The sequence below is a fragment of the Hyla sarda genome, chromosome 3 (genome assembly GCF_029499605.1).
Source record: "Hyla sarda isolate aHylSar1 chromosome 3, aHylSar1.hap1, whole genome shotgun sequence".
Classification (NCBI taxonomy): Eukaryota; Metazoa; Chordata; class Amphibia; order Anura; family Hylidae; genus Hyla; species Hyla sarda.
In genome coordinates, this window is record NC_079191.1 from 372,986,632 (window position 1) to 372,997,700 (window position 11,069).

Below are 11,069 nucleotides of genomic sequence, written 5' to 3' on the forward strand. Positions count from 1 at the left end.
GAGGTTATACTCACATGTCCCCGCCGCTCCGGACTGTCACTGCTTGTCACCACTGCCCTGGATGTCGCCTTCCATCGCTGTCACCGCGTCCCCGGGGTGTCCCCGACGCTCCGGCAAGACCTCTGCTTCCTGCATCGTCGCTCTTCGTCGCCGCCATCATGTTGCTACGCATGCCGCTCCTATTGGATGACGGGACGGGATGACGATGATGGGAAAACGCCGACGATGCAGGGGATCCCGAAGAGGACACGCCGGAGCCCCGAGGACAGGTAAGTGATCGTCAGCGGACCACACGGGGCACCGTAAACGGCTATCCGGTGGCAGCTGAAGCAGTCAGCACTGCCGGATAGCCGTTTATGCAATGGCCGACATACAAAAGCATCGTATGTTGATGCTGCCTTTAACATGAGATGGCCTCTGAGAGACCATCGTATGTTGAAATGATCGTATGTCGGGGCCATCGTAGGTCGGGGGGGGGGTCACTGTATATAGATATATATTAGCTTTTAGTATGTCTTTAAAGTTTACTGTCAGAAGTGTGAAAACAGTGAAAAAGTCTGTGTCTAGAAAGAAGGAGACAGCATTGTAACAGTGTTCTTTGACAAGATATATGTATCTGATGCAACAGACAGATAAGGAAACTAACTTGTTTAGCTTGAGATTCCACAGCAGCAGTGTTCCCGCACCAGATGTTTCTTGCATGGATATTTCAATTTGAGTGTCCACAGAATGAATGAACTTGTCCATTCCTTCTGCTGACTCCGCACAGAATGCATTGCCAGTACCAGCAGTCTTCAGAATGTCTGCACAGAGATTTTCTATGCGGATATTCTGATGTGTGAACATAGCCCATGGAGGGAATTTTTGTAGAGTAATAGACTGGGCTACTTTAACAAGGCATATTATAGATGTTCCTATTTATTGCACCACTTTACTAGTATAATGGTGATAAGTTGATGTTTCTTACCTTAAACTTAGGGACATACGTATCTTTTTTTAAGGTAATGACTATGATGTCATAAGTTGGGCTCAAATAGTTCAGATGTTTTCATTTCTAGCTTCCTAGCTATGCTTTCCTAAGCCATTTTTTTGAAGCACTGGAGTACTGTGTGACATTCTTGTAACCCATGTTCCGTCAAGCCTTTATACTGTTTCTTAACAGAATTCCACACAATATATTGGAGATACCAGTTCTTCTCTGTTCCAGACATTATCTAAACATTACTTATCCCTTCTTCAGCCCTAATTTCCTGCCACTTATCTGCACTACAATATCTTCACTTTTCTTTAACATGTTATATCCAAGAACCACAGACATCCTTTCACTAAGAGCTAAACCACCATCACCCTATGTATATAATCTGTGTAATAAATGATACTTCTTTACGTGCCAGAAGAGTAGACATTTCACTGTGATGTGCAGTATATATTGGATGTCACAGATAATGGCAGAGAGTACGTTGTACAGGGTACCCTGCAGATATATTTTGCACACATCTACAAGAATATTAACATGTATAATTTTAAAGGGGTTGCTTAGTCTAAGATAGTGTTTCCCAATCTTTTCTACCTTGGGGCACTTTTACCAAATAATTTTCTTAAAAAGACAAAAAACTTTTTTTAGACAAAAAGACTAAAAAGGAGCAATGCACATTACCTATAAATCTCTGTGGGCTATGTAGATTATTACAGTGCTGTTATATCCAGTGTCTCACGGGGGACATCGAGTTTTTCTCTTTGCCTTTTCTTCTTTATGTGTCTCAGCCCCCATGACAATTCCTTCCAATTACAACTTATCTCTGCATAACATGCCAAACAAACATCTTAAGCTCAGCAGCGTTTCCATCATTCTCCCTTCTTTTTCCCCATCTATAGTGTTCCAAACAGCAGTAGTAGTTCTGCTGTTTAGTGTCACACATAGTAAAGTGGGTACATTGACTAGAGATTAGTAGGTAGGCAGCATTCCCCCTGCGGGGTAGGAAAGAGGACCTGTGGCCAAATCATAAATAGCCATTTTTTTAGTATGTACACATAGGTTAGAGGCAAAGGGGATGATCACATACCCATTTACAGTATGCTGATTCCCTCCCCCCCCCCTTTTCCCACATTCCCTAGATATGGGAGGGTCTGTGAATCCATCAGAAGGGTGGGCTTCATTACAATAGGGGCTGTGTGTCACAGTGCGGGCATGCATATATAATTGTGGGGCATGTTCAGCGCTGCCTGTACTGAGACCATATACTGTACACGTCAGTTGCTGCTATCCTCTCTGTGCTTCACTCATTAATCTCTACTGACTGCATTAAACCCACCTGGCTGCTATCCATCATACCATATGTACATGATCAGGATTAGGTACTGAGTAACATATCACTTTTTTTTTTTTTGCACAGGTATGCTAAGTATATTGAAGAAAAACGTATCCCCTAACCACTGCGGTGTCCCGATCAGCTGAGGACATGCAAGGAGGGTCCCTACCTTACCCTACCCTACTCCTCGGCATCCGATCATTGCTCGATTGCTCCATGCCTGAGATCCAGTCTGGAGCAATGGACTGCCGATAACACAGATCAATGCTATGCTTTGGCATAACATTGATCAGTGTCTGCAATCAGAAGATTGCATCTAATAGTCCCCTATGGGGGCTATAAATGTGTAAATGTAAAAAGTGAAAAAAAAGTTAATAAATGTGATTTTACCCCCTTGCCTTATAAAAGTTTGGATCACCCCCCCCCCTTTTCCCATTAAAAATAAAATAGCATTTGATTGTTTTTTCAATTTTGTCCCACAAATATTTTTCCTTTTGATTTCATCGTAGATTTTTTGGTAAAATTACTGATTTCATTACAAAGTACAATTGGTGGCGCAAAAAACAAGCCATTATATGGGTCTGTAGGTGCAAAATTGAAAGAGTTATGATTTTTAAAAGGTGAGGAGGAAAAAATTAAATTGCAAAAAGGGGAAAACCCTGAGTCCTTAAAGGGTTAAACATTGGTCTCCGGCTTCTGTACAAACATTACACAAATAGTGTACACAATATACAGCAGTCTACTGTTCCTTACATATTAATATAGTTAAATGGGGGGAGATTTATCAAAACCTGAGCAGAGGAAAAGTGGAGCAGTTGCCCATAGCAACCAATCTGATTGCTTCTTTAATTTTTAGAAACTTTTAAAAAATTTAAGAAGCAATCTGATTGGTTGCTATGGGCAGCTGCTCCACTTACCCTTTGGACAGGTTTTCGTAAGGTAGAAAAAGACCAGAGTCTATCAAGTTCAGCCTATATCGCTATATAGTTCCTACTGTGTTGATCCAGAAGAAGGCAAAGAACCCTTATTAGGCTGATGCCAATTGCCCCATAGAAAGTGAATGAAATTTCTTCCCCACTCCAATATGGCAATCAAAATAAATCCATGGATCAAAGTTCTGTCCCTATACATCTTGCATGCATAACCTGTACTATTATTACTCTCCTGTACATACATTACGCAAATAGCATAGGTAATGTACGTACAGCAGTCTCCTGCTATCATTCGTACATAGGCCAATAGTGTATGTAATGTACGTACAGCGACGTAGCTATCACGCCCCCTCCCGTAGGCTTGCATTGAGGGGCGGAGGCGTGACGTCACACGCCGCCGGCCCTGCGGTCGAGCGTAATCAGACCCGGAGCGAACACGCTCCGGGGACTGATTACAAACGGGGTGCCGCGTGCATGATCACGGGCGTCCCCAGCTGCGGGACTCCTGCCATCAGGCATCTTATCCCCTATCCTTTGGATAGGGGATAAGATGTAAGCACCGGAGAACCCCTTTAAGGGGACCAGTCTGACTTATCATTCCTATAAATATTTTCAAAGGCATTTTTTATGTTGATTGAGAGACACCTTTGGAGCCTTGGATTTATTTGGGTTAGTTTTTACATTTTTGTCGATATCACATAGTGGTGGTTTGCTTGGGGACGGCCCTGTATCCTCTGGTGTGTAGTTACCTTATTTCGTCATTATAGATGAATGTGATGAAAGCAGTATTATAAGGAGTGCCCAAGATGAGTAGAGAAAGTTACATAGATGCAATCACAATAATAGGTAGCAGGGCTTAATAGGAGGAGTGAGCATAACAGAACAGGAAAATACGACTTCTACATTATTGGTGGGATCGAACAGCTAATTGTCATTTGTTTGTGGTGGGAAGAAGCCAGTTGAGTGGAAGGCTCCCCCAGGAGATTGGTATGGTCAAGGGAATGCACCACTAGGTGTCGCAATTGTATCAGGATTGCGGTTAAATAATGATATAATGAGACCGATGGGGCTTCTTCCCTTGTGGGTTCTCTGATGAAAGAGAGACAGAACCCGAATTTGTGCAGGGATATGAATCTCCTGTACTGGAGCAGCTCACAATAAAGCAGGGATGAAAGATCTGTGAGCCTCATTGTTAAGGTGCCACTTAATTAAGAGGGGATGTGTGCCCCAGGGTGAGACTGGTCATGTGCTGGGTGGTAGCGCTATTGTAGCATAGAAACATAGAATGTGTTGGCAGATAAGAACCATTTGGCCCATCTAGTCTGCCCAATAGCCTATCTTATATGGAGGATAGCCTTGGGCCTATCCCATGCATGGGATTTGCGTCTCCAGTATAATTCGACAGAGTGGAGGCAGAGATTTTTAGCCGATACCTGCAGGTCTCTCAGGAGGAAACCGTTGGGGACACATGGAAGAGGTGCCAGCAGCAGGTCTGCAGCGCCTCTTAATGAAGCTGTAATTGGTTGACTTAGGAACACTGTTGTGTTGCCTCTGCGCACGTGAGGCACAGCAACGGCGCTCTACTTCTGACCGGGGCTTCACCCTGCCAAGCAGACCACAGCTTCTGGAGGTAAAACAGGCAAGTGAAACATCCCAAACTCACTACACCTCATCTCTCGGTCCTCTGGACTTCTGGTAAGTGCTGTCGGATGCTAAAATTTTCAGTTGTAGCAGCTTATATAAAGTGGCTATGAAGGAGCTACAGGTCCAGGTGTCTCCTTCTGTTCAGGGCTAGGCCAGCCCCGCTAAACATATCCTTCTAACATCCTAAAAAAGTAAAAGGGCAATGATCTAATAGGAAGCAACAGAGGCGGCACAGGCGGCTATGACATAGAATAACACTTCAAAGTCCGGTGGATCCACAGTCCTGCACACTGTGTGCTTGCTGGTGTCAGTTCACTACGCTCAAGGTGCTCAATCCTCAGAGTACAAAATACATACAATTGTTTCACACCCAGAGAGGGCATGAAACAATTGTCACATTCACCTGTGTGCACCACTATGGTGTCCCGCTGCTGTATCGTTTTAGTGCACCGAGAATAAAAGAAGTCTGGTACCGCAAAACGTGAGTGCCCCCTTTACTTGCTCTTGCTGTTCCCTGTTTTACAAATAAAGTAGAGATATTGTAAATGGGAAATCATTTCTAATTTATGTGGCACATCTTTCTGAAAAGAAGAGAATTTCAAATTTAGAAGAATTGCAATTTTATGCTGAATGTATTGACCAAAATATTTTATTTGCATAAAGTAAAATGTTTATCTGGAAAAAAAAACTCTCAGAATCAGCTGGATAAGTTTTAGCATCCTAAAGATATTACAACATAATGTGTGACAGTCAGATTTGAAAAATGGTCCTTGGCCCCTAAGGCCATAATTAGCCTGGTCCTGAAGAGGTTAAGATCCTAGAACATGACTAGAGATTTGATAGCTAACAATCTCTCCCAAAATGTATTGTAACCCAGCTGAAGACAGCTATTTTGGTGTTCTCAGTATAGAGCAGGGTGCTGTATGGTTAGCAGAGAGGTCTTTCTTGTGGGACTGAGGGGGGTAACTTTTATCCTTGAAAAAAGCGTCAACTGGAGTATGGAGTAGAGGATTGTGTTGGGATAAGGATTACGTGGGACCCATTGAAAACTTGCAGGCTGTATTAAGCATGTTGCCTGAGCACCTAGCTTTTTTCACACACTATACCTGGGGTCCAGCAAATTACACTGATTACTGCACTGTAGAGCAGCTTATAATGTCCTACACCTGGCTACACTACCACTGACTTCTCCCCCAATGTTACTGTACATAATGTTGATGGTGCACCGGGTGAAGTGATAGTGTGAACAGTGGGTGACAGTGCTGCGCCCGTGCACCGCTCAGGCCCACCCTAAAGGTTAGGAGGACTTTTGACTTCAGTCAACTCAAGGACCAGGTACACTACACAGTCATCTTAGGGGTGAACCATACGCTGCTTGACTGTACTCCATATAGTGCCCAACATGCTCTGGGCAAAGATAATGACATGCCATGTGTGCTGTATGTACTCCTGTATAATACTCCTGTCTGACTTAAGTCCATAGTGCCCAATAAGTGTCCCGTGCACATATAATGGCATGCACTGTTGGGAATAACTTATCTATAATACCTAAGAGTGCAAATATGCCATTCAGGAGCATATAAAAGCTAGGCAAGAACGTCTCACCTAGCCTTTCCAGGCTCCTGAATGGCATATCTGCTTATAGCTGTGTGCAACAGTCAATCCCTGTTATCATTCCTGGGTCATGGGTCATTACAGGGTCTTACTGTCACACACAGCTTTCCTAGGTTCCTGAATGGCATATCTGCTTAGTAGAGAAACCACATGGCCACCATAACTAGCCCAGAATGTTTGCGGATGCGGGCAGAATTGGAGACACATGGTGCGGAATCGTACTGGAGTGGAACACACGTCGCTGGAGTGGGCGGTAATGGTCAGAAATTTATCAGGAGGAGGGAGATTAAATTACTTTTCTATGCATCCAATAAAAATCAAATTTGGTATGACAATGCTATTTGTCGAAATGTGAATGGTTATTTAGTCAAAATTGGTATAATTATTAAAGGGGTATTCAGGGGTAAACTAACTTTTAACTATCCCGGCCATTATAAAAAGTTATGTTCCTAATACATTTACATACTGTACGGCTCTGCCACGGATTGTCCACTTTTCATCTTTATATGGTCCCCAGGTTCTGTGTTCAGTTCAGGTATTAATGACGTGTGACAGCAGCTGGTGTCAAGGGACTTTGCTTCTTCTTGTCTTTCCTGACAAGCCAGCCCCTTGATGATTTTTGCGGTCCATATGTACATTCGGATTCTGCAGATTGCCGAAATCACGGGAAAACAAGAAAAAATTCCAGTCACTGACAGTAGCTGAATTTACTTTGATGGCCCATAAATAGTCAGAAAATTATCATATTAAGGCCACTTCCCACATGTATGTGTTTATAAAGCTGAACTCAATGGTGCAGCAGACAATCCTATTGCGTGTTCCCAAATAACTGTACACATATTGGAAATGGGCCAAATGCAGCTAATTGATGACTAGATTTGGGCCAGTTAAGCGAATGGACTCACTACAATACACCACGGTACATGTCGGCATTCTTTTTTGACCTTATGCGTTACATTAATACTGTATGAGCACAGCCTTTGGCCTCAGCTACTAACAAAAAACAAAGGACCACAACATGAAGAAACAAGTATGAAGAAAACAGACATATTTGGGATCCACCATAAAACATTTGAAGCATTCTGCCATGCAGCCCAGTCTGTAGAAATTGTTACATACAATATATATAGAGTCTCACACTGTTATTACAAGTGTACTTTAAGTGTTTTTTCACATTCTATATCCCTGTTGCTATGGGGCAGGAGGACTTTCTGCTATAGTCACTGAGTATCTACTTATTTCTAGAAGGCTTAATTGGAGCTAACACATTAGGAACTAATGGACGAGAAGAAATGCACTGCTGTATGTAAGAAATAAGAGTAGCTGGAGTTAATACACAATAAGTGATGTTTCTGATCTTAAGGACTTATAGGATCATTAAATACTTAACACTGGAAGGAAGTTGTTTTATTGTAAAAATGGCAAAATGAATGGCTTTGGGGAATACATGGTGTTAAAGTGGACATAAATGCATTTTAAACCCCAAATAAGTCAATGTGTAATTTTGTCTAGTGCTACAAACTAATGCTAAAAACAAGCTATATCTTCCTTCTTCATCATTAAGGATATATCATCTATTGCTGATTTATAGTACAGTAGGTCGGTGACGCTACAGGCAGCCACAGGGAAAATGCGACATTACATTGTGCCATAATCAATTATCAATGTTTTTCCTTGAGGTGAGTTTCCTAAAGATGTATGTGACTAAAATAGAAGATCTAGGAGGTGCAATAGACATTGCTTATCTGAAGGAGGCGCAATAGACATTGCTTATCTGAAGGAGGTGCAATAGACATTGCTTATCTGAAAAATGATTTAGTAATGTATTACTTTGCCCAGAAATACATAATATACAAAATGCCCAAGCCTGAACTGAGGATAATTTACTAGACTACGACATTGCTTATCAAGATTTTAGTAAAGCTTTTGACACTGTTCCACACAGAAGACTTATCAATAAACTTCAATCTTTGATTTTGCATTCCAATATTGTTTGGGTTAGGCAGTGGCTGAGTGACAGACAACAGAGGGTTGTATTTAATTGAGTATATTCAGAGTAAGGTCTTGTTACTAGTGGGGACCTCATGGATCTGTGCTCAAGATTTGCAACAGGATTAATGTTCCTGGATATGCTAAATGGCAAATGATTAAAGGGGTATTCCGGGCAAAAACATTTTATCCCCTACCCAAAGGATAGGGGATAAGATGTCTGATTGCTGGGGGCCAGCTGCTGAGACCCCCCGCGATCTCCCTGCAGCACCCGCATTCTATGCTGAATCTCCAGTTTCGGAAACCTCCGGGTTTCCGGGACTGGGGACGTGACATCACACCATGCCCCCTCCATTCATGTCTATGGGAGGGGGGCGTGATGGCCACCATGCCCCTCCCATAGACTAGCATTAAGGGGGCAGGGTGTGATGTCATGAGGGGGCAGAGCCATGATGTCACGATACTCCGTCCCCTGTATCGCCCATCATCAGCCATGAAGCAATCCTCGCTCCATGCAGCTGAGGATCAGGGGTGCTACAGGAGAGATTTCAGGGGTCCCCAGTGGCGGGACCCTCGCGATCAGAATCCTGCGGTCAGGATGAAGCAGATCAAGGCCATCTTCTGCTAACTGCGGGCAATCACAGCACTCCTTATCATGGCTCCATGATCTTAAATAAGATGCCATTGAGGTACAACTCTAATTGAGAATACTGATAGGATCCCATCCTATTTATTGTTACCCTAAATGGAGCCATATATGCTACCTACCTATGCTACTATCAGCTGAACCTTAAAGCAGATACTAAGAGGACCATATCACATACCAATAATTGCCTACCTATCATTGGGGAAAAAAATCCTATCGGACAACCACCTGTACAAACACCTACCTGGATCTCCTTATCCGAGTGTACCAGATCTTTATCAGTACCTCCTTGTGTCATACCATGACAATCTTGTGTTCAGGGAGATGAGTGACAAGAGTCTATGATAATCACTCCTGCCTCCTCTGCACTAGTCCCTGAAGAGTTGTGCCGCTTGGAAATGCACCACAAAGAAACACATTGGATTTTGCATAATTGTGACTAGCATTGTATGTAATCACTGTTCTGAGTGTTTACTAATTCTATACTCACCGAATATTTTGTGGAGGTCTATGCAAACCAGCTAATAGACCACTTACGGTCCATTACTATCTATACTGCACTTGGCACCTTCCCTTCCCTCCATCACTAGGGAGATATAGGAGATTCCGGATGCAAGTTGGCACTCTATAGGACGGCCTCCCTGTAGTAACAGGTAGGGGCTCCAACGGACTAGTAGGGCCAGTGTATTGGGGCCGTTAGTAACTGATCCAGCATCTGGGATCAGCTGTGTTTTGCCACACATTTGCACATCCTTTCATTTATTTATTATATGTGTTCTATTTTAATGTAAACCAATAAAGTATAATTTTTATGACCCAAGTGTTTTCCTATTTTGCTACAAGCATAGGTCCCTACATACCAGACACTCTCCCCTATTAGGTTATATCAATGGAAGCCAATATACCTCCTTTCTTCCACTCTTGATCACTGAGTACAGACAAAAACTCATTTGTGTCCTTATCTAAAGTAGGGACATCTTTTAACATAGGTCTTAGTAGAAAATCTACATATATGGAGATACACTTAGTTATGGAGCCCACCCCAGATACAATGGGGCATCCCGTGGGGGGGCTTCCAAACATTTATGTATATTTGTATATCCAAAATTGATATTTCGGAAATGCTGGAATTAATTTGGAAGCCATCTCTTTAGACAAAATCCCCTTCTCAACTGCGCCTCTAAGAAGGGTTTGTAATTTAGATTAGATCTTACATGTAGGGTTAATTCACGCCCCATTATATCCAGGGTGGGCTCGATAACCAAGTGCATCTCCAAATATGTATATTTTCTACTAAGACCTATGTTAAAAGATGTCCCTACTTTAGTTTAGGATGCAAACGAGTTTTTTGCTGTACTCAGTGATCAAGAGTGGGAGAAAGGAGGTATATTGGCTTCCATTGATATAGAGTCACTTTATACAAGTATTCCTCAATTCCTGAAAAATCCGATAAGAGTCAATCGGTGGTGGATTTTGTCTGCGAGGCATTGTCTCTGATCCTTGCGAACAATGCGTTTGTGTTTGGTATAGGCAGACCTCCGGAGTGGCCATGGGCACTCTGGTGGCCTGCACTTTTGCCAATTTATTTGTGGCATGTTTTGAGAGGGATTTTATCTTCTCAGCATCGAATCCTTTTTTGAGGTTCGTCAAGGGATACGCTCAGTTTGTGGACAATATTTTTATCGTCTGGACGGGCTCAGAGGCAGACTTCACACACTTTTTCCACCACATAACACAAAACAACATGAATTTAAGCTTTACTTTAAATACCAGTACTACACAGTTTGAATTTCTTGATGTTTTAGTGTCTGTAGGCGATGATGGGTTGATAACTACTGGATACAGAAGGCCTACGTCAGGGAATTCCCTTCTGCATTACAGTAGTTATCACCCGAGCATGTTAAATCAGCCATACCATACCGGCAAATGTTGAGG